At 41.4% G+C, this 19,538-nt stretch overlaps 1 protein-coding gene across 6 annotated transcripts in view; it reads right to left on the bottom strand.

The window, feature by feature from the left end:
- Window positions 1-19,538, bottom strand: part of Cadm1 (cell adhesion molecule 1) — a 325,322-nt gene that overhangs the window by 284,796 nt on the left and 20,988 nt on the right. The gene's annotated exons all lie outside the window — the stretch shown is intronic.

Genomic DNA, 19,538 nt, shown 5'->3' with positions numbered 1-19,538 from the left:
TCATCAATTAAAATCACGACAAATTCTGGCTTGCTTTAGTGAAGTACGGGTAAGTGTGCTAACACTCCTAGCATGCGAAAGACATAAAATCACTAAAATACCACATCCATCTGGTCATCTCGAATCTACTCCAGACGCCTGAAAATAAAAGTCGTGGGGGACAGGGGAGAGCAAACCTTCTATGGTCTGCTCAAGTCTGCTGCCAGGGAGGGGCTTGGGTGATCTGCATCTGTTCCTTTACCCTTTCTTTACCTTGACTCAATTAGCAATATTAAATATTAACACACTTGTCTACTTTCACTGAACAAAGCAATTCTGGAGCAGCCAAAAAAGTAGTGGAGCTACAAGATAGGACAGGGACGGGAAGGGACGAGATGTGGAGAAAACTGAATGAAGGAAAAGTATGTTGAGGTGAATGTGTATTTTTAAAATATAAAACTCTATTCACAATTCGCTGAAGATGGATTGCTTGTTTCTTTCCTTCCACTGACAGGTCCTGAATCTTTATGGAGAACATTAAATTAAAGCACATAATGGGTTTATGTAGCGTAGTGCACACTGGAGACATTAGTCACGCCCCTTAAGGATTTTTCTCATTTTCTAAGCCTGACTTAAGCTCCATTTCCCCATTGATGAGGGAAGTCCATACTAACCCACAAACCACATCTGCAGTCTGCTGGGCCATTTTTTACATTTGTCAACAGAGGCTGTATCCCACACCAAGAGCCACTGAAGAGTATTACATTTCCAGCATGGTGTACAGGAGACAAAGAAAAGCTAATAAGGTCATTTGAGTGGGAAGATTTTTAGTTGATTTTTTTTCTCTCCTCCCTACAAAATGCATCAAGCATTAAGGGAAATTTTAAAAAAAAAAAAAATGAATTCACAGCTGTCTTGCAGAACCCTGACTGAAGAGATGTAGAGACCACCACTTTCTGTTCTGGCAGTACAGCCAGAGTTCTGAATGGAGGATTGCGGTTACTTAATTGTGTTATTTGGGTAGTCCAGAACCTTCTCTCTCCATTTCGGTAGACTCCATTTCTATTATCTCTACTCGGGCAGTGCGTGCTCTAGTGACTTCCGTGAGGCATTTGAATCTATTGCACATCCAGCTAGATTGTTGGTATGTCAAGCTGACCCATGCAGGTACTATTTAAAAGATACACAAACTGTACAAATGCTTACAGGGCATCTAGGTGAATGTGATGCTAATGAGCATCCTGAAATGAGCATGTTGCTTGCCAGGTAGTGGATTTCATTAGCATTATATAAACTCGTGGATCATAGTATTCTTACTGTGAAATCATTAGGAGCCTTTGATCAGGGTCTGAAAGGGCTAGCTTCTTAGCATAGTGCATCGGGGCTGGAAGAGAAACTGAGTTGATAGCTGTCAAAGAGAAAGGCAAGAATACCTTAGTAAGCACCACCAGAATACTACAGCAGGAGTTTGGGGTAGTCTCGTCATATCCCAAGTTCTGAAACATTGCTTCACAAAGCTCTTCATGTTCTAGATAGCTATATTCTGGGTAAGATGACAAGTCTTCACAAAGCTGGAGTATGAGGAATAAGGTATTTGGTTAATGTGTTAGCAACTAAGACCCACTGCATTTCTTTAGTTTCCTGAAAGAAGGAAATAAACTCACTTAGGTCAAGAACCAGCTCTGATGAAGCCCTCGCCAGCATTTTTGTCCTTGAAAAGCATCCTGTGTATAAATACTCCTACAGCCTCATGAGAAAGACACCATTATCTCTGATTTTATATACTTTGTATAAAAAAAGAACAAAAGAAAAAAGTCTGGTGATACAGCTCACTGGCAAAGAACTTGCCTAGCCGGTGCAAGGTCCTCGCTTGTTATCTCCAGGACTGAAGAAACTGAAAAAAACCCTTGAGCTCAGACTGGCTGAGCTGTATAAAAGTTACCACTTGGCCTGGGCAAGAGTGGCATGTGAAGCCTGAGGAGCCTCGCTCCAGAGGCTGCCCTCTTCACTGCTATAGTTACTGCTGTATTAGTCACCCTAAGATTTTTTTCAGGGGGGTCAATTTTGATCAAATAGCTTGAATACCATTTAAAGTAAATTAAAAGTAAAAGGTAACGCCAGTGGTATTAAGCGTCAGCNTAGGAATTTGTGATGCATTTGCCTATGTTTTCTTTGGTGTTTCAAGGAGCACATTAGCTTTAATTCTAGAGCAGCTTCTGCTGGAATGGGTACTACATAATTTATTAGCTTCCAGTACAGAGCGGGTAAAAAATATGATTTCCATGTATCCAGTCTTTAGTGGATGGTGAGACTCCCACAGTAGAATTCACTCTAATTCTCAGAGAAATGTTCATTCATCCACTCATATAATTAGAAATGTATGGTGTTTATTTTCTGATAAAGATACTAAGAAACGAACAAAACCTCAATCTCTTGCCCAAACCTTTGACATCCCAACACTAAAACAGCAAAGCTGACACCCCACCCCCACCCCCAAGTCTGCACCAGCTCCTGGTCCACTGTAGCGAGTGATGGGAGAAGAGGCTTGACATTTCCTGCTGCCTGTGAGTACAGCATCTTTTAATGAAGCTCACTTCAAATCATTTTAAATCCATTTGCTCATGTCAACACCAATGTACTCAGCATTATCTACCAATTAGTAAACCGGAAAATATTCTTCGGATAATCTGAAATCTCAGTAAAATATTCAGCATGCCATTCATTTACTATAAGCTGCCCTGTAAAAACAAATTAGTGAGAGCAGCTGTCACGGGACGATAGAAACACCCATCGACACAACCCAACTACACTTTAGTTTCTGGTCGGCTTTCCCGGGAAAGCACAATGAGGAGGGAATGTAAAACCCGTGACATTTTCAGATCAGCAGGCCTGAGTGAAGGAACATATTTACCTGCCCCATGTGTGAGATGAAATTCGGACTGAGAAGAAACGGGCTGACCACCTGCAGATTATCTCAAAGAAGAGTTCACATCTTTCTGCTGCAGGAAATGTAGAAAGCCAAGAAAGCCTACCAGATGGTGTGCTTCACAAAGGTCAGAAATGGCAAAGACCAGGGGAGCTGACCAAATGATTATGAATATAGGAGGGAGGAATCATTTTGACTGCAAGGGCCAGCAGCCTACTCAGGACTGTCGCACTGCAGAGAGTGGCGCCTGAACTTAGGAGGAGCCTGGAGCACAGACTTACCAGCCAGCACTGACTGGTCCTTTCTACAAACCAGCCTGACAAAATCCTATCATTTAAATATGGCAATATTTCAAAAGCCGCCTTCCACTTAGGGCCCTTTCAATATTTTTCATTTTAATGCATCAGTTATAAATAAACTGCGACAGCACCTGTTTGGAAGGATTAAAAACGCTTTTATATTATGAAAGGCAGGGTGAGAGCTTGTTCTCTGATGAGCACGCTCGTCATCGGCACAAGACATCTGCAGTGGAGGGGCAGCGTTCTTCAAGAACGATTTCGATCTGGGAATCTAAATTAGGTTTCAGTCACTAATAACTACTCACTACTCTGAACTTTCACATAGCATGGAACGCTTCAGAGTGGGTACCTAACACAGAGCGATCAATCACAGAGTGGAAAAGACTAGCAGGCACAAGCCCAACTGATTGAAGGTAGAAAGGCTTATGAGCGTAAGGTGGTTCTTTGCTTAGAGAAGCCATGACCCCATGATCCTCCCGCACTGGAGCAAACGCCAGACCCAGTTTTTTGGTATTGGAGGTTTTTGTTTTGTTTGTTTGTTGCTTTTTTTTTTTTAAGGTGACCACAAAGAGTTCCACAGTGTTTCCTAAACTCCTGTGGGGCCACCTAAGAAGGAGCTAGCCCATTTTGACATGTGCTGAGAAATAAACACACTCAAAGATAGGTGCCCTATCTCAAAGGAAGGCATTTCTGAGGATGACACTCAAGGCCTCCACATTCCCATCCTCACCTACATATCCAGGCACACAAGCACATACATTCATACTGGGCATAGAAAAAGAGGATCCATACAATTTGAACTGAGACAAGTCACAGTTAGAAATAAAATAGTCTCACACCTTTTGACTTGAAGAGTTTATAGGTGTACTGGGAAGAAATCAAAAGGGCCTAAAGAACTCAAGATTCTAAGTCTAGTCACACCCATGTATCCTCTGGAAAGAAGTCATAAATATGTCTAAAGTTCATAGTCCCCAACATTAATTATTAAGAAAAGCTTTTTTATGTTGATTATAGCCACCAATAAATTAAAAATGAATAGATTCCTCTGAGTACCTAATTTCATTACAGTGTCATATACAGCCTGTGGCTTTAAGGGAGAAAGGGATTTTTCCTCCTACTTGTAACATACCTGAAATAGAAGAAAAAATGCTAAGGAGGAGAGGGGGTCAGAGGACAGAGAAAAAAATGCCTGGGGAGAACGTGAGCAAAGAAAACAAGAGATGCTATGTGAATTTCATAATGAAACCCCGTATTTTGTGAGGTAGAGCCCCAAGGACTACAAGAACATTCTATACATGGTATCTATAGAAGAGCCACATCCATATCTTAATGTTAATTCAAAATGCTGGAAAATTTAATCCCATTTCTAGTATTTACCAACATTTTAGTAGGTTTTCCACATTTTTTTATATAAAAAAATGCTTTTCTCACTGGAAAAAAAAAATCAAGCTGCAGAGAAAATTATAAAGATTATAAGCAGCACGGGGTCAATCTTATGTTCTCAGCTCTACACTATGTGAGATGAGACAGGACTGTTGGCAAGCAAAACGCTTGAAGCCAACCAGATTCTCTGCTTTTTGTTTAATCAGGAAAGGGCTCCTGGTACAGGTGATTTGCCAAATCCACAAGAAAACCACTGAACTTCACCAACAGAATGCTTGTCTCACTCATGAAAATCCTAACAGGAGAACTGTAATTTCTAAAGAAGGCAATTAACAAAACTCCTTCTCCTAAATGGCTACTGTGCCTTTGACCCCACCAGAACATCTCTGTGTAGACCTGTGTGGATGATTCTTTCTGGCACATGGAACATTGCTGTAGTCCTGTTGTTGGTTTTGAGTTTTTAGAAATAGAAATCATACCCAGGCTGCAGGGGTTTTTTGTTTGTTTTGTTTTGTTTTTGTTTTTTTTTTTCATTTAAACTAGAGTCCTCAAATGTCCCTAAGACAATAGGGACACTCAAACTAAGAAAGACATATACACTTTACCGTATTAGAGCCCCGCCTAAGAAGTAAACATCTGTGTCAGAATGAACTCTTCTAGATGCTCTGGCTTGCACTTCTGTAATTATAATTATGTCTAAGTACAATCACTTACACTTTATAGGAGGCACTTCATCCACTCCTCCACGACAGTGACAACTAATGCTTACAGAGTGCTCAGTGTATCTCAGGCACTGCCTTAATTGTCCACTGGGCTGATGCTCTCAGCTTCCCCATTCCTGAATGAGGAGCTAGAGCTCTGCTCAGGAAGATGAAATGATTATCTGAGGTCTGTCACAAGAAAGGAAGCCAAGCCAAACTCTGAACCTAAGCAGATTATCTCTTGTCCCACATGATGGACTGTGGGAGGCAGCACTTTTGAACCATGTGAATTTGTACCCCTTTCTCTGTGTATTTGCCCAAGAAGAATTACAAATTCTCTTTTGTTTTGGACACAGTCTAATGGATCCAGATTTGTCTCAGATTCACTATGTAGTGAAGATGGCCTTGATCCTCTGATCCTCCTGCCTCTGTCAAGCACCCCCAGTGTACATGGTAGTAGGGACCCAACCCAGGTCTTCGGCCAGGCTCGGCAAGCATTCTACCAACTTAGCTCCATCATCAGCCAAGAACTGCAGCTCTTTTTATGACTGTGCTATCCTCAACTTCAGGGCCCCTTATTTTACCACCTTGGTTTCGTGAAGAGTCAATAATCTAATCATCAATTTTCTAATTAAAAAAGCAACAAAAATAGCAGGGCCAGCTCCCGCATCATCTCTGCACTTCAGTGCGATGCAAGTAAAAGAGTTCTGTAGACTGTAGCAAGCCAGACAAGCGTCAGCTGCTATCACAATGGTTAAAGTTTTCACCATGTCATCTCTCCTTCTCCATGTTAGACCACTGGACAGTTCCATTAATTAGATGTGTTAGGGAAAGAACACAAACTAAATAAGGAACCAAACACCAGAATAGTCTGAAATTACCTTCAAATAATACTGATTAAACCAGCCATTGACGGTGAAACAACAGTCTTGGTAGGGCATTGTATCAAAGAGACCATTTAGCTAGCCTAATTTATTCTACTAAGGAAAAAAAAAAAAAAAACCATAAAAACCTTTCAGATACTATTAGAAAGTAAGCTATCATCCATTAAAACTAAAGTTGAATGGATAAATTTTAAGAAATGCACAGATTTGTCAAAAAGTCAAGTAATATTTCTTAGCATTAACAATTATAAAGCACTAAAACTTGAAGTTCTGTAAAAAAGAGGACGTCTGTACAGAACAGAGCCATGAAATTTCTTATCTACAAGCAATACATTCAATAAAGGCATTCTATGAGCAGACAGCCTCGGCCCATGGAGATTTTGCTGTAAATGCGCTGTTTTAGTGGTGTTAGTACTTAAAGGGGCCATTTCTAGAACACTGAATATAGGACAGAGGTTGTATAAGGACCTCCCCTGAAACCTCATTTAATTCCTGCACAGTAAGAACTGTAGGAAACAGGGCATAGGTTCCTAATTTTTCAAATGATAGCACAAGGCATAACAGTATGAATTAAAGACTGTAAGAAATGAAGGACCAGAAGTCAAAAATGCCTGCCCACTCTATTCCCATCCTTACCATCGAGGGAGTATTCTAGGCCTCGTAAGCAAGATGTCCTCTGATGCCTCAAGAGAGAGAGATTCGGAAAACCTGGGGTCACCCCCAGAACAACCAAAGTTGTTGAACATAGGCATCTCTCCCACTGAATGGCTGGGCTCACAACATACCTCAATTAAGTATAAACTTACTGCTTGACATTTAATATTTTTCCTCCAATTTGCTACTAAAACTGAAAAAAAATTGTATGAAACATATCCCCAGTACTGGGTTGAAAGACACATTCTATCACTCTACCAGTTGAAAATACAGAACACCCTGCCATCAACCTCCACCCTTAATAACATCTACAAGAAATAAGAACAGTCTAAAGCAAATGCCTGTTGCTTAGGAAAAATAAATTGAAGGTCCTCCTGCAGGGAGTGAATTTGGCGCCTATTTTAAACAAAGAATTAGAAATGGCTGAGAAATGGATAGCTGTTGAGAATGAAAACCGAAACCAAACCTAGAGATGGTAAAAAATAAGCTGGTCTACACATCTGACTGAAAGAGGTGGCTTTCGCAGGGGTGTTGGCATACTAAAAACAATCTGAAGTACTCTTGTTAAACACAGGTTTCTGGGATCCATCCCCAAAGCTCATGCTTTAGCAGGTCTGGGGTAGGGTATTTCTAACAAGTTCCCAGGGGATGCTGATGCTGCTAGCCCAGACCCCATGCGGGTTGTTTCAGACATCAAAGGATACAGGGAGCTTGCTCTTTGCAGTGCATTGAGGGATTCAAAGAAGGGATGCAGTCTATGCCCTATTTTTCAACTACTAGCGGATAAGAGACAGGTTCTGGGCAGAACAGGAAGAAAGTACAATGCCCATGAAACAAGACAGATGCGGTCTGGCCTGCAACAGTCAAGGGAAGCATTGAGCTAAGGGGATGGACATAAACTAAAGGGAGGGGTAAGAAAGCACTGGAAGTGGAGCCACATACAACTAACAGTAGTCACAAGTCGCCAAGTCACCTATGGATTTGGTCACCAAAAGGTGGGTGGGGGTGGGGTGTCAAAAACTGTGAGGTGATAGAGAGCCCATCATAGAAATAAAGAGGGAAGTTGGAAATGTTTGCTTTGTTGTTAAAAAGAAGAGGAAACAGCTCCGTTTTGTGTATAAGTTCCTAGCAGCAAAAAGTAATTCCAGGAGTTGCATCTAATAGTTAAGAAACATCCAAGCCTCAGGAAACAGCACAGGGGGACAGAGATATGGGACTGGAACTTGTCTCTTGAAGAGAGTTGAACTACAACAATATACGTGTTCCTTCAACTATAAGTACTTATTGAGGGAGCCATTTAATCCTACCACTGATGAGTCAGGGGAATCTGTATGAGCCTGATCTACATCGGAGTTCCAGGACAGCTAAAACTACACAGAGAGTCCCTGTCTCAAAAAAATATATATATAAGGGTCGAGGGATGGCGCCATAGTTAAACACACTGGGTGCCCTTCTAGAAGACCCTGGTTTGAGTCCCAGCACCCATAAGTTGACCCACAACCAGCTGTAATTCCAGCTCCAAGGATCGAAGACGTATGGGGGAGGGCCATACACATTGAAATCGATGAAATGCTTTTAAGTTTTAGAAAGTATGTATGAGAATGGCATACAGATGAGGGTGCAACTTCCTCAGCATGACTTTGAGTTCCTGGGTTCAGTCCCCAGCACCTCAAAGAAAGAAGATATTAAATAAATGACTAACAGGGCCAGGCGTGGTCGTCTAAGCCTGTAATTCCAGGATTTGGGAGCTGAAGACAGGACAATACACACTCATGGACAGCCTGGGTTACATGATGAGACTGGGTTTTCACGCTATGCTTCACTTAAAAAGCAGCAATACTGTCTAAGCTGAACTCACTGGAGCTGTCTCTCACGTATGACATGTGTGTGGATATATGTAAAGGTATAGGAAGGAGTAGGAGGGCAGGCACACAGACCTAGTTTTTAAGAGATTAAATGCATGAGCTTAGGTTATAATCATCAAAAGCTAACTAAATATGGCATTCTTCAAAATCCTCCAGTTTGCCAATATTGAAACGCTAATTTATTATTCACTGCCACGCTAGTGTCGCTCTCTCACCTCTTACCAAGTTCCTTGCATAAGCCATCTGGATAGAAGTCACTCTTGGCCCATCTGTGTTCTCAAATTCACAAATCCTAAACATCTTTTCCTTGCCACACAGGAACATATATTTCTACCACTCTCTTTAAAGCAAAAAAGAAAAAAGAAAGGAAAAGAAAAAGAAATGGTGTATGGAGCCTGTATTTTTAAAAAGCATATTATTCCGCGATAAAAATGCTGGACAGTAATTAGATCGACTAACTAATGGCCTTGCAAGCAGAAAAGAACTTCCAACACACTTGTCAGATGACTCGGTGAGATCCCCTCATCACATCTATGGTCCCCAAAGCACAGAAATCAGACATTCCTTAAAGGCAAACATTTTAAACAGAAACAAAATAACTAAGATTATTTCAGGTGCCAAAGCCACTTCCCTGATCAGCACAGCCTTGAGAACTGGACAGCCCTCCCCTAGCCTGTGGCCCTGCTCAGTCATCTGTTGCTGAATTACCTTAGACAGGATGCTTAATTTGGCTAAGACTAGGATCCCTCATCAGTAATCTGAGGCTTGAAAAGTAACTACTTCAATTGACAAAAAGATAGACACATTGATTAAAAAGAAACAGTCCAAAAATAGAACCACACAGATATTGATCTTCCACAAAGGTGAGGAGTCAGTTGAAAGCCAAAGGGGACAGTCTTTTCAACAGATATTTTTGAAGCAACTGGCCATCTGTATACCCAAATATAAGCCTCAATCTCTTCCTAACAAATATATAAAAATTAACTCAATGGTTAACAGAGTCAAAAACAAAATGAGGTAACATGCCCAAAGGAGTCTAAGGGTGACCAGTGTCTCAGGATAGCATGAGCAGCACCCAACACAAACTCATAAACTTATCTGAAACACTGAGGGTTTGGTTTTGTTTTGAAGTTTCTTTGTGTAGGTAACTGAACAACATGGTTTTCAAGCATGAACTTTATTGATGACAACAGCGAGTTACTTTGTCAAAAAGGCTAGACACACCTGAAAATTCCAAGAAGAAAATAGGACAAATTCTTCATGGTTGTGTTAGGAAAGATATTCTAAGTTACCTCATGGAAGGTGCAATCCATAAACCACAAAGTGAAAAACTGGGCTTCATAAAGTTAAAAGCTTTTCTCACCAAAAGATATCACTAGTAGGAGAATGAAAAGACAAGCTACGGACTGAGCAAGTACAAATATGTACCCGGCAAAGGGCTTATGCCCACCATTCCCAGTAGTTCACAGTAAGGAAACAACCTTTTTTTAAAAAAAAAAAAAAAAAAAAAAAAGGGCCAAACTTTTGAATAGGCACTTCACCACAATACTCAGATAGCAAATAGGCACATTAGATGCTCATCAGCAAGCCAGAGGAAATGCAGCTTAAACCCATAAAGACATCTCAATACAACTACTAGAATGGACAAGATTAAACAGCCACGCCCGACAATATTCAATGCTTATGAAGATGTAAGGAGACCAGGGTTCAATTCCAAAATGACAATCTAGTGATTTCTTTAAAATTAAATATGTACTTACTGTACTTACATATGACTCAGCAGCCTGCTCCTAGATACTTGGGTAGGGGAGGGGAGAACTTACACCCATATAAACTTACACATCAATATTTACAGCTATGTTATCTGTAATGCCAAAATCTGGAAACATCAGTCTCCCTCGATCGACACCATGGTACTTACACTACAAAATTCTACTCGTGCATAAAAATAACCATGAGAAATGTTAGACATAAGATTTTAAGTGAATAAAGGCAGATTCAAAAGACATCTATATCCAGCATCAGTCTATTTCTTTGGCATTTCAGAAAAATTAGGAATGGTAAGAATGCAGAACAAGAAAGGTGGCTACAACAGGGAAAGGCTGTGAGGGAGGTCTGCCTGCAAGGATGGTGTGAAGAGATCTAATAATGAAGAACTGTGGTGCTAACTGTAGCAGTCATGTTGCCATGAGATAGCTCCTAAATCTACTCCCAAAACTCACAGAATTCCACCACCCCCACCCCCACCCCCACCCCCACAAAAGTTAAGCTTTGCTCGGGAAGATCTGCAAACAAATTCTTCAAAATAGCAACTGGACAAAAACTTCCTGACCAAGTTTATTCTCCTGGAATAGGAGTGCAGGCTCAGTGGGTAAAGACAGCAAACCTGCCTCCAGTAAGCATTGGATAGAGTTAAGTTATCCAGTGTGCGCCTGTCCCCCACGCTAACACACATGCAGCCTGCAGAGCTTTGGCTCCAAGGAGAGCCGAAGCTCTGCAGGCTCCAGGGCGGCACACTCCAGGGCGGCTGTACAAAGTTTGACAGACTGACCAGAAAGTAACTGGCTACAACAGCCACGACCAGGAGAGTGCCCTCCACTGAAAGGAGAGAGAAAGTTTTCAAGGGCCTACCTAGTGCATTGCATTACTCGCAAATAAAAGCTACCAGAAGTCTGCTGAACTTGGTAACTCCGAGCTCCCCTTCCAGTGTCTGTCGCTAGCAATTTCTCTGGAATTCTACAGATCTTCACTTCAGACAGCAGCTATTATGCTTCCTAGGAGCGAGACAGGCTTATCTGACTGACCTTTTTGGAGGCACGAGCCCGTGTGTTAGCCATGTCGACCCAAACCATTACTCCCAAAGATGTAAGCTAGCATTCGGAATATGTGTGCTAAGAATCCACCATGTCAGGAAATATTTCCATCCCCACGACAAACAAACAAAAGGTTCCTCTTCCCCCCCTCTTCCTGTTGTGGGTAGTTCTGCACCTTGTGCATATTTTCCACAGGAGTCAAAGGTGACTAACTACATGACTGCAGGTAGAAGAATGGCAGACAGAAACTGGGTATTAGCGATTCTTTTTTTTTCTTCTTCTTCTTTTTTGTCTCTGTGTGATCTTTAATACAAACTTGAGGGCACAGACTATTAATGTGAGTGAAATAAGCCAGTGAACAAGTTCCAGCAGGTTCAGCTCCATCACAGCCAGGAGTGTACCTACCATGATGTTCTAAGCATGCCTTTATACAGTAGACGCCAGCCATTAGCAACACGTGCATAGATCTCCTGCAAGTACGACGTGTTTTTCATGTTGCATGTCTTCTGTGCTGTTCCTTTAACTTTGCTATTCCAATTCATTAAACTAAAAGAATAATAATGTAAATTAATGAGGCATTACTGTGGCCTCGGTCTTTAATACGCAATTCACATTCAAATCAAATCAATACTTTTATCAAGAACTAATTATGTCCTGGTTACAGAGCAGGCTTCCACAGTAAATTCAAGACATTTTTACTAGCTGTACTCTCAAGAGTCTTAAAAATATAACTTATGTGTGGTTATATGAATCCAAAAATGAAAGTTAAAATTTAATTATAGACATATTTAAGAACAAACCAACACTAATTTATCAAAACTAAAAAAAAAAAAAAAAAAAAGGCCAAGGCTATATATTCAAGATAATTTCCATCATGTTTGTAAATGAACTTGGCTAATTCATGACTTATTTGCTTTTTGGTTTTTTTTCTTACAGGTTTACCATACCGTAGGGCTGTATCACAATGGGCATACATTCTCTACAGGTGTATCAGTGGATGGTTGCAGGAGGAAGACAGGAGCCTACAGGGATAGCTGAAGTAACCAGGACTTGAACCTTCAGCAGTGCTAAGCTATACTGGGAGACTGCAAATTTAACCTGCTCCTGTCCCGACTCTGGAAGACTATTTGACACTGTTGCAAGAAAGCCTGCTAAAGACTTCCAACTTAAAAACTGTCCAGAAAGAAAGATGGCTTTCAAGCATGCCACGTGTCTCACAATGAGGTGCTCTAAGTCCCTGAAGCCTACCAAACCTAGGAACAAGCCACAGGGCATGAGCCAGAACTCAAGCTAATGACATGCTCACCTCTGCAGAAAACAGGAAAGCTCTCAAATACAGAATCAAAGACATTTGGGTAGTTTTAATTTTAACAATCTGTCATCCTTCAAAGCCATGATTTTTAAATGCTGCATCCTGAAATAATGTGAATAGTTCCCAATGAGTACTTTCTAATAAACTAGAAGAGAAATGGACACAGTAGAACAGAGTGGGGTGGCTGGCACAGGACAGGAAGGCAGGACAGAAGAGATGATGGCCAATAAAAGAAAACGGAGTGGTTTGGGTGACAGGAAAGGAGAAGGAAATATGCGAACACACTGAAGAAAAAACTCACAGTGCAACGAGCACATAAAAGATAAATACGTCATATAAATTTATTATGCCTAGCATTGTGATGTCAAGAAAACATAAAAACCACTGTTTTGAATCTTATATAGGGTATAGTGGGCCCCTACTGAGACCTCCTTTAAGAACATTTATCACCTACCTCCCAAGAACAAGATTCCAACAGCTAATTCTAAAAAAAAGAATTACCTACTCAGTTTAGTAGACAGAATAGAAGGGGTGAAAATTTGTAAATGTAAAGCCATTGTCCAAATATGTACTGCATCTTCAGATCCATAAAATATACCCAGGCTGTCAACACTGCGACCCAGGGTCTACATCAGGCTCCGGGCTAATCCAGATCATCCCAACAGTGGAGAGGAACGCTCACAGTAAGGGTCTAGAATCACTGCTTCTGCTCCACGCCTGTGCTAAAAAAGCAAGCTCGGACGCTGAAGATGGCAATAATCACCAGCCATGCACACCTTCTCTCTGATCCTGTCTGTGCCAATGACTGCTCTGCAAAGAGAAACTGGCTACAGCAGAGAGGCCCTGCTCCTCCTTCCTGCTGCTGCTCCTCCAGCCTGCTGCTGCTCCTCCTGCCTGCTGCTGATCCTCCTGCCTGCTGCTGCTCCTCCTGCCTGCTGCTGCTCCTCCAGCCTGCTGCTGCTCCTCCTGCCTGCTGCTGCTCCTCCTGCCTGCTGCTGCTCCTCCTGCCTGCTGCTGCTCCTCCTGCCTGCTCCGCTTACAGCTTGTGGCTAGACACACAGACATAAAAAAGAAAGTCTAGACATTCAGCCCAAGAATCAGGACCTAGAAACACCACATCCCAATGGAATCCTGGGCCACAAGTTCCCTTCCTGGATCGCTGATGTATAGAGATTATAACGTTTTAAAATAAAACTAGTAGTCAGTCAATAAAACTTTAAACCAAAGCAACCTACCAAAGAATTACTGGGTAGCATCTAAGCAATGTCAATAAAGCAGGTTAGTCAGCAAAGAAAAAACCCTAAAGAAAAGGATATGCTTAGAAAGCAAATGTCACGGAAAGAAACAAACAGCGGCTCACCAGGGAGTGTAAAATCAGTATGATGGAGCCGAAGGGAGAGCTCAGCGGGTAAAGGCATGTGCCACCAACAATGACAACCCACATGTTAAGAGGAAGAACTGAAGCCCCAAGTTGTCCTCTGGCCTCCACACACACCCATATATACACACCCAAGACATATAAACACGTGTGATTTTTACAATCAGTACAGTGGCTCAACAGAGGTAAAGAGAAACACATCTTCAACCGTCTGGGCATGCAGACAGAAGCAGTTATAGAAAGGGTGCAGCAGGCTCCGGGCAGCACCTAGTCAGCTGGATTGTAGCCTACTTAAGCAGCAGGCTCTTTGTATCTTTTCTTTCTCTCTAATTGCCATATTCATTAACCCTCTCTAACCCATATTCATTACAGAAATTCAACAGAAGTCCTCCAGAGATATGACTGTGTTCATTCTCCTGATGTTAAAAGAATATTCCAAATATTCCAATTAAATAGACATTCTAGATTAATTACAATAACACATGTCATCTATATATACAATATCCTCTGTAACATATTCTTTCTTTCCATTTTCTAATGTGTGTACATGGTATGTGCATGTATGTATGCATGGCTTCATGTATGGGAACACATGGACATCTCTATATAAGGATACATGTGAAAACCCAAGGATATCAGGAACCTCCCCAATTTCTCATTTTTTGAGACAGAGTACCTCAAACCCCAAGCTCTCATCAAGAAGGCTGGTCTTGTGAGATGGCTTGCTCTAGGGATCCCTGTCACCACCATCCAAAGCTGGAATCACAGGTGGACTGCCCCGCTCATCCAGGATTTTCATGGAGATCTGCACTCAGGCCCTCACAATGAAGCAGCAAACACTTTGACCATTAAGCCATCTCCCAGCCCCGCCCAGTATGGGCTTTCACTCACTGATACAGCCCAGAGATATGTCAATGGGCATAGGAAAACATGGCTCTCTTCGCTCTCTTAATTGGCTGCAAAATATTCCATTATGTGGGCAGAACATAATTTCTTTAACCAGCCTTCGCCTGGTGGGCATTAGATTATTTCCAATCTTTATTATTAAGAACAACACGGTTTCTAGGTTTATATCTGTGCACTTGTAAAACTATTACTGTAGGCTGTTGCAGGGATCAAAGAACGTACTAAACTTTTTTAATCATTCATTTCAGTTTAATTCATACTACTATAAATCTTCAAGAAGATGGCAATTGCACTAATTGCTTAATTATTTTGATTTTCAGCTTTAACACTTTTTTGATAACGTATGCTACTCAAAAGTAATTGCATAGAAATTAAGTCAAAAGGTATCAGTTAATGCATTTCTGAGAACTTATTAGAAAGTGTCCTTTGCCTGAGTACTGCATTTAAAAAAAAAAAATCCTGTTTGAAGAAATTTCATGTTATCAGAAAAATATTCAAATACAGACATGTACAAGAGAAATATGTTTCAAGAAATGTGATATCAGGTATGGTGGTTTGAATGAGAAATGTCCCCCAGAGTGGTGATGCTATTTAGGGAGGCCGAGGCAGGGTAACCTCACTGGAGGAAGTACGTCACTGGGTAGTGTGCTTTGATACTAAAAGCCCGGTACTAGTTTCAGTTTGAAAGTGGAGGTCTCAGTTTCCTGCTCCTGCTGCCATCCTGCTTGCTACCACATTTCTCTTTAAGGACAGACTGTATCTTCCTTGTCTGTAACCCCAAATAAACTCTTTCTTTGGTAAATTATCTTGGTGTTTTTCCACAGCAACAGAAATGGTAACTAATACATTAGCTAATATTATCCTCCTACTTCATAGCCAAAATGTACAACAACCTATATGGTGGGGTCTATTGGACATCTGAATTATATAGTTTATGAGGTGTGTGTGTGTGTGTGTGTGTGTGTGTGTGTGTGTGTAAAATACAACCTTATTCATCCTAGGGCTGTGATGAAGAAAACTAGCAGACTAAATCAAGTCAAAGAGAAATTGTTCCGAATGTTTCAAACAAATAGTATAGCCTAAAATAACAATAAAAGGTATATTACAATAAGCATGTAAACCTGAAACATTTGTTTATTCAAATGTGATGACCTGTACATAATTGTATGTGCTTAGCAGTGTTGCTAGGCAACAGGAACCTCTGGTCTCCACTTTAATCTTACAGGACCACCATCAGATAGGCAGTTCATCACAGACCAAAATGGAGTTCCATGCCTCATGGCTGGGCTCTTCAGGTCTACTGTAGGCCTGGATCTTCTCCTTAATCTCAGATTCACCTTAATCACAGATTGCTGATTGTGTTACCCCCCCACAAAAAAAAAGACACACACACACTCTCACACACACACACACACACACACACACACACATACACACACACACTACACGTACAGCTTTAGAACTCTACTCAAAAATAACCTACAAAACTGTCATTCCCTCCGCGAATGAGTGCATACAAAATTTAAATACAAAAAGTCATGACATTCAGAGTTTGAGATCTAGTAAATCACTCCGGACACATTTCATGGCAAACAAAATTCTTGCTGAGAAATAGAGTTACCAGGGCAACCATAACTGACCTTTTATGTTTTATTTATCAATCATATTGCTGCATTATTCTCATTCTTAGAGACAAAGGAGAAAATGTATTATAAACAATGATAATTAATTGAGGGTCCCCTGCTCCACTAAATCGCTCCTGAAAGAAAAAACTCTATCCAGCAGACATGCTATTATTTGTTTCTTGGTTCTTGTCTAGGATAAGGGCATGGAAGGCAGAACCCAAAAAGTTCACAGGTTGCCCATATGAAACTTGATCCGACATAGTAGGAGTATATCTCTGTGTGGCATTTCTCAACAGACAACAGGACAGATGAGGGAATACTCTATGCTCTATGCTTACATCATCATGACCCCTGCTACATACTAGATGCTCTTGAAAGAAGCAATTGAAATACAGAATAAATGAAAGTCAGAATTAATAAATTATAAATAAATCCACATGACTTTGAAATTAAGCAGTTTATAACAAGAGAAACCTCAAACACTTCAGTATGTAATCTGGTTTATTTTAAGTCTCAATAATACTCTTATCAAATCAAATGTCATTCCCTCTTGGGAAAAATATAGGTTTACTTATTTTTAGAATACTAGAGTATAGTTATTCCTGCTTGAACCTGGCCCCCCAAAAAAATAAAATTGAAAAAAAAAAAACTGGAAAAGAAAGAAAGAAAATGTTGTAGACATCATTGAGTCCAAAATACAAGTTAAAGAGGATTTATAGTAACAAGATGTTGTAATTCCTATCAATGAGACAGCAGGAGAGGGACAGAAAGAACTCAGCTACAAGGCACAGTTGAATCTTTGCCCTGGTTTGAATTTATTTGATAAATGCCTCATTTTTCTGAGAAAGTTGCTCATCCACAAGCAGAAAAGGTTGCCCTGGTGATCTCTCCAGTCTCTCTGCTCTACTTGTCCTGTTACCCTGGCCGGCTGTCATCAGGAGGATGTGGAAAGCACCCCAGGCTCACAGACCTTAGAAAGCGGGGCCTAGGAAGTGAATCACTAGGGAAGGAGCTTAGGGTTTTATAACCAGCACCCACTTCCAGCTCGTTCTCTCCTTCTTGAGTGGCACAGATATGAACAAGCATTCTAACACCCCTGTCACTGTAGCTGAGGGCTGTTCCTGCTAGCCACCACCATGCCTTCCCAACCATGACAAACTGAACTACGAACCACCAACCAAAATAATGCTTTTCTCTGTGACAGCACAACTTGTCAGGTCTTGGTCACAGTCAAAAGAAAGTAACTAATGTGGGCTAGAGGAATGAGTCAGTGGTCAAGAACGCATGTTGCTTCTGCAGAGATATCCAGGTTCAGTTCCCAGAACCTACATGGTGCCTCACACCTGTTTGTGACTTAGCTCTAAGGAATCTGATGTCCTCATCTGTCCTTCACAGACGAAAGGCAACCAAATGGATCACACATACATGCAGGCAAATACTCAAGCACAGAACAATTGTTAAGGTAAAAAGAAAGGAAAGAGTTAATGTAACTCCTTCAACTCCTTTCTTCTAAAGAAGAGAAGGTTGAATAGCAGCCTACTGTCAACGTACTAACCTGTCACAGGCATGGACAGCCAGTGACCAAGAAGGCTGGAGACACTACAGCATAAAGTTTCCAACCTCAGCTGGGTGCCCCTGCAATCTTCTGAGTTCCCTCCAAGGGTACCTCAGCTGAACTCCACACCTCATCACATTTCCGGTGGGACAAACTCCTACATTACCTGACAGGTCCTCTCTCCCCTGAGTCATTAGCACTGGACAATCTTACCTCCATCCACAATTCTGGGTCTTCCCCATTACCCTCATTTCAATCAATCAATAAATCAATAAATGAGAGGTAAGCTCAGGTTCCTTAAGCAGATATCCTTTCCAGACCCTGATGAGCCTCATCCGGGCCCTTGTGAGTCTGACTAACTAACTCCCTTCTTTTTACTTTCCATCTGCTGTGGTACCTCCAATTTGATGGGGTGTCCCTGGTTTGAAAGATGCACGAATCTCCCCTTTGTCCTCTAGCAGTCCTTGATTCTGCTTCCTTTTCCTAGACTGACTTCACCAGCCAAGCCACACACACACCAACTTCCTTCTAATATGCACAGTCAATGCCTTGGCCAAGACTCTCAGCATTTCACCTCATCTTCCCTGGCCTCTCGCAACTGTTAACCTACTTCTAGTCACTAATCTCCCTAGACAGTCTATACCTCTAGCTCCCACACAGGTATCTCATGGAATAAACACCCCAAAACAAACCCATGCCTGTTGAGTTTGTCGTTGGTGATTTGACTATGTGCCCTTGAGTAGCTCCCTCAGCAGCCTCGTTCTGTTGCTTCCTAGCTACTGCTCCCCAGACTAATCATTTAAAAACAACAAAGTCCACGTAGCTTCCAGCATCCCCGGGCATTTTATGTTTCCAAGGTTTTCCACGTAACACCTCTAACCTAGAAAAACTCCAAGCTCTATTACCCTATCTAAGTCTTTCTGAAAGTCTTCCCTGGCCAAATCTCCATCCGAGGGAGACAGTCCTGCCCTGTGTATACCTCTACTGCGCTCTTCAGCCTTGGGCTTCTGAGCACACAGGACTATTAGTACACAAGAATCCAAAGTGTGAGCCTCTGGATGGAATAGATTTCATACAATTAATCTTTGCACAGCTAGTACTCAACATAATATATAGTACACAGTAAATCACACCACACACACACACACACACACACACACACACACACACACACACCACATAGCACTTAAAGCAAATTAGAAAAGGACAAAATTAAGTGTCATGCTTGTTTTAAATCTTAGATAAACACCACACTCTG

The sequence above is a fragment of the Mus pahari genome, chromosome 10 (genome assembly GCF_900095145.1).
Source record: "Mus pahari chromosome 10, PAHARI_EIJ_v1.1, whole genome shotgun sequence".
In the NCBI taxonomy this organism is placed as follows: domain Eukaryota; kingdom Metazoa; phylum Chordata; class Mammalia; order Rodentia; family Muridae; genus Mus; species Mus pahari.
The sequence above is the reverse complement of the archived record's forward strand: the minus strand, read 5'-3'. Positions and strand labels throughout refer to the sequence as shown.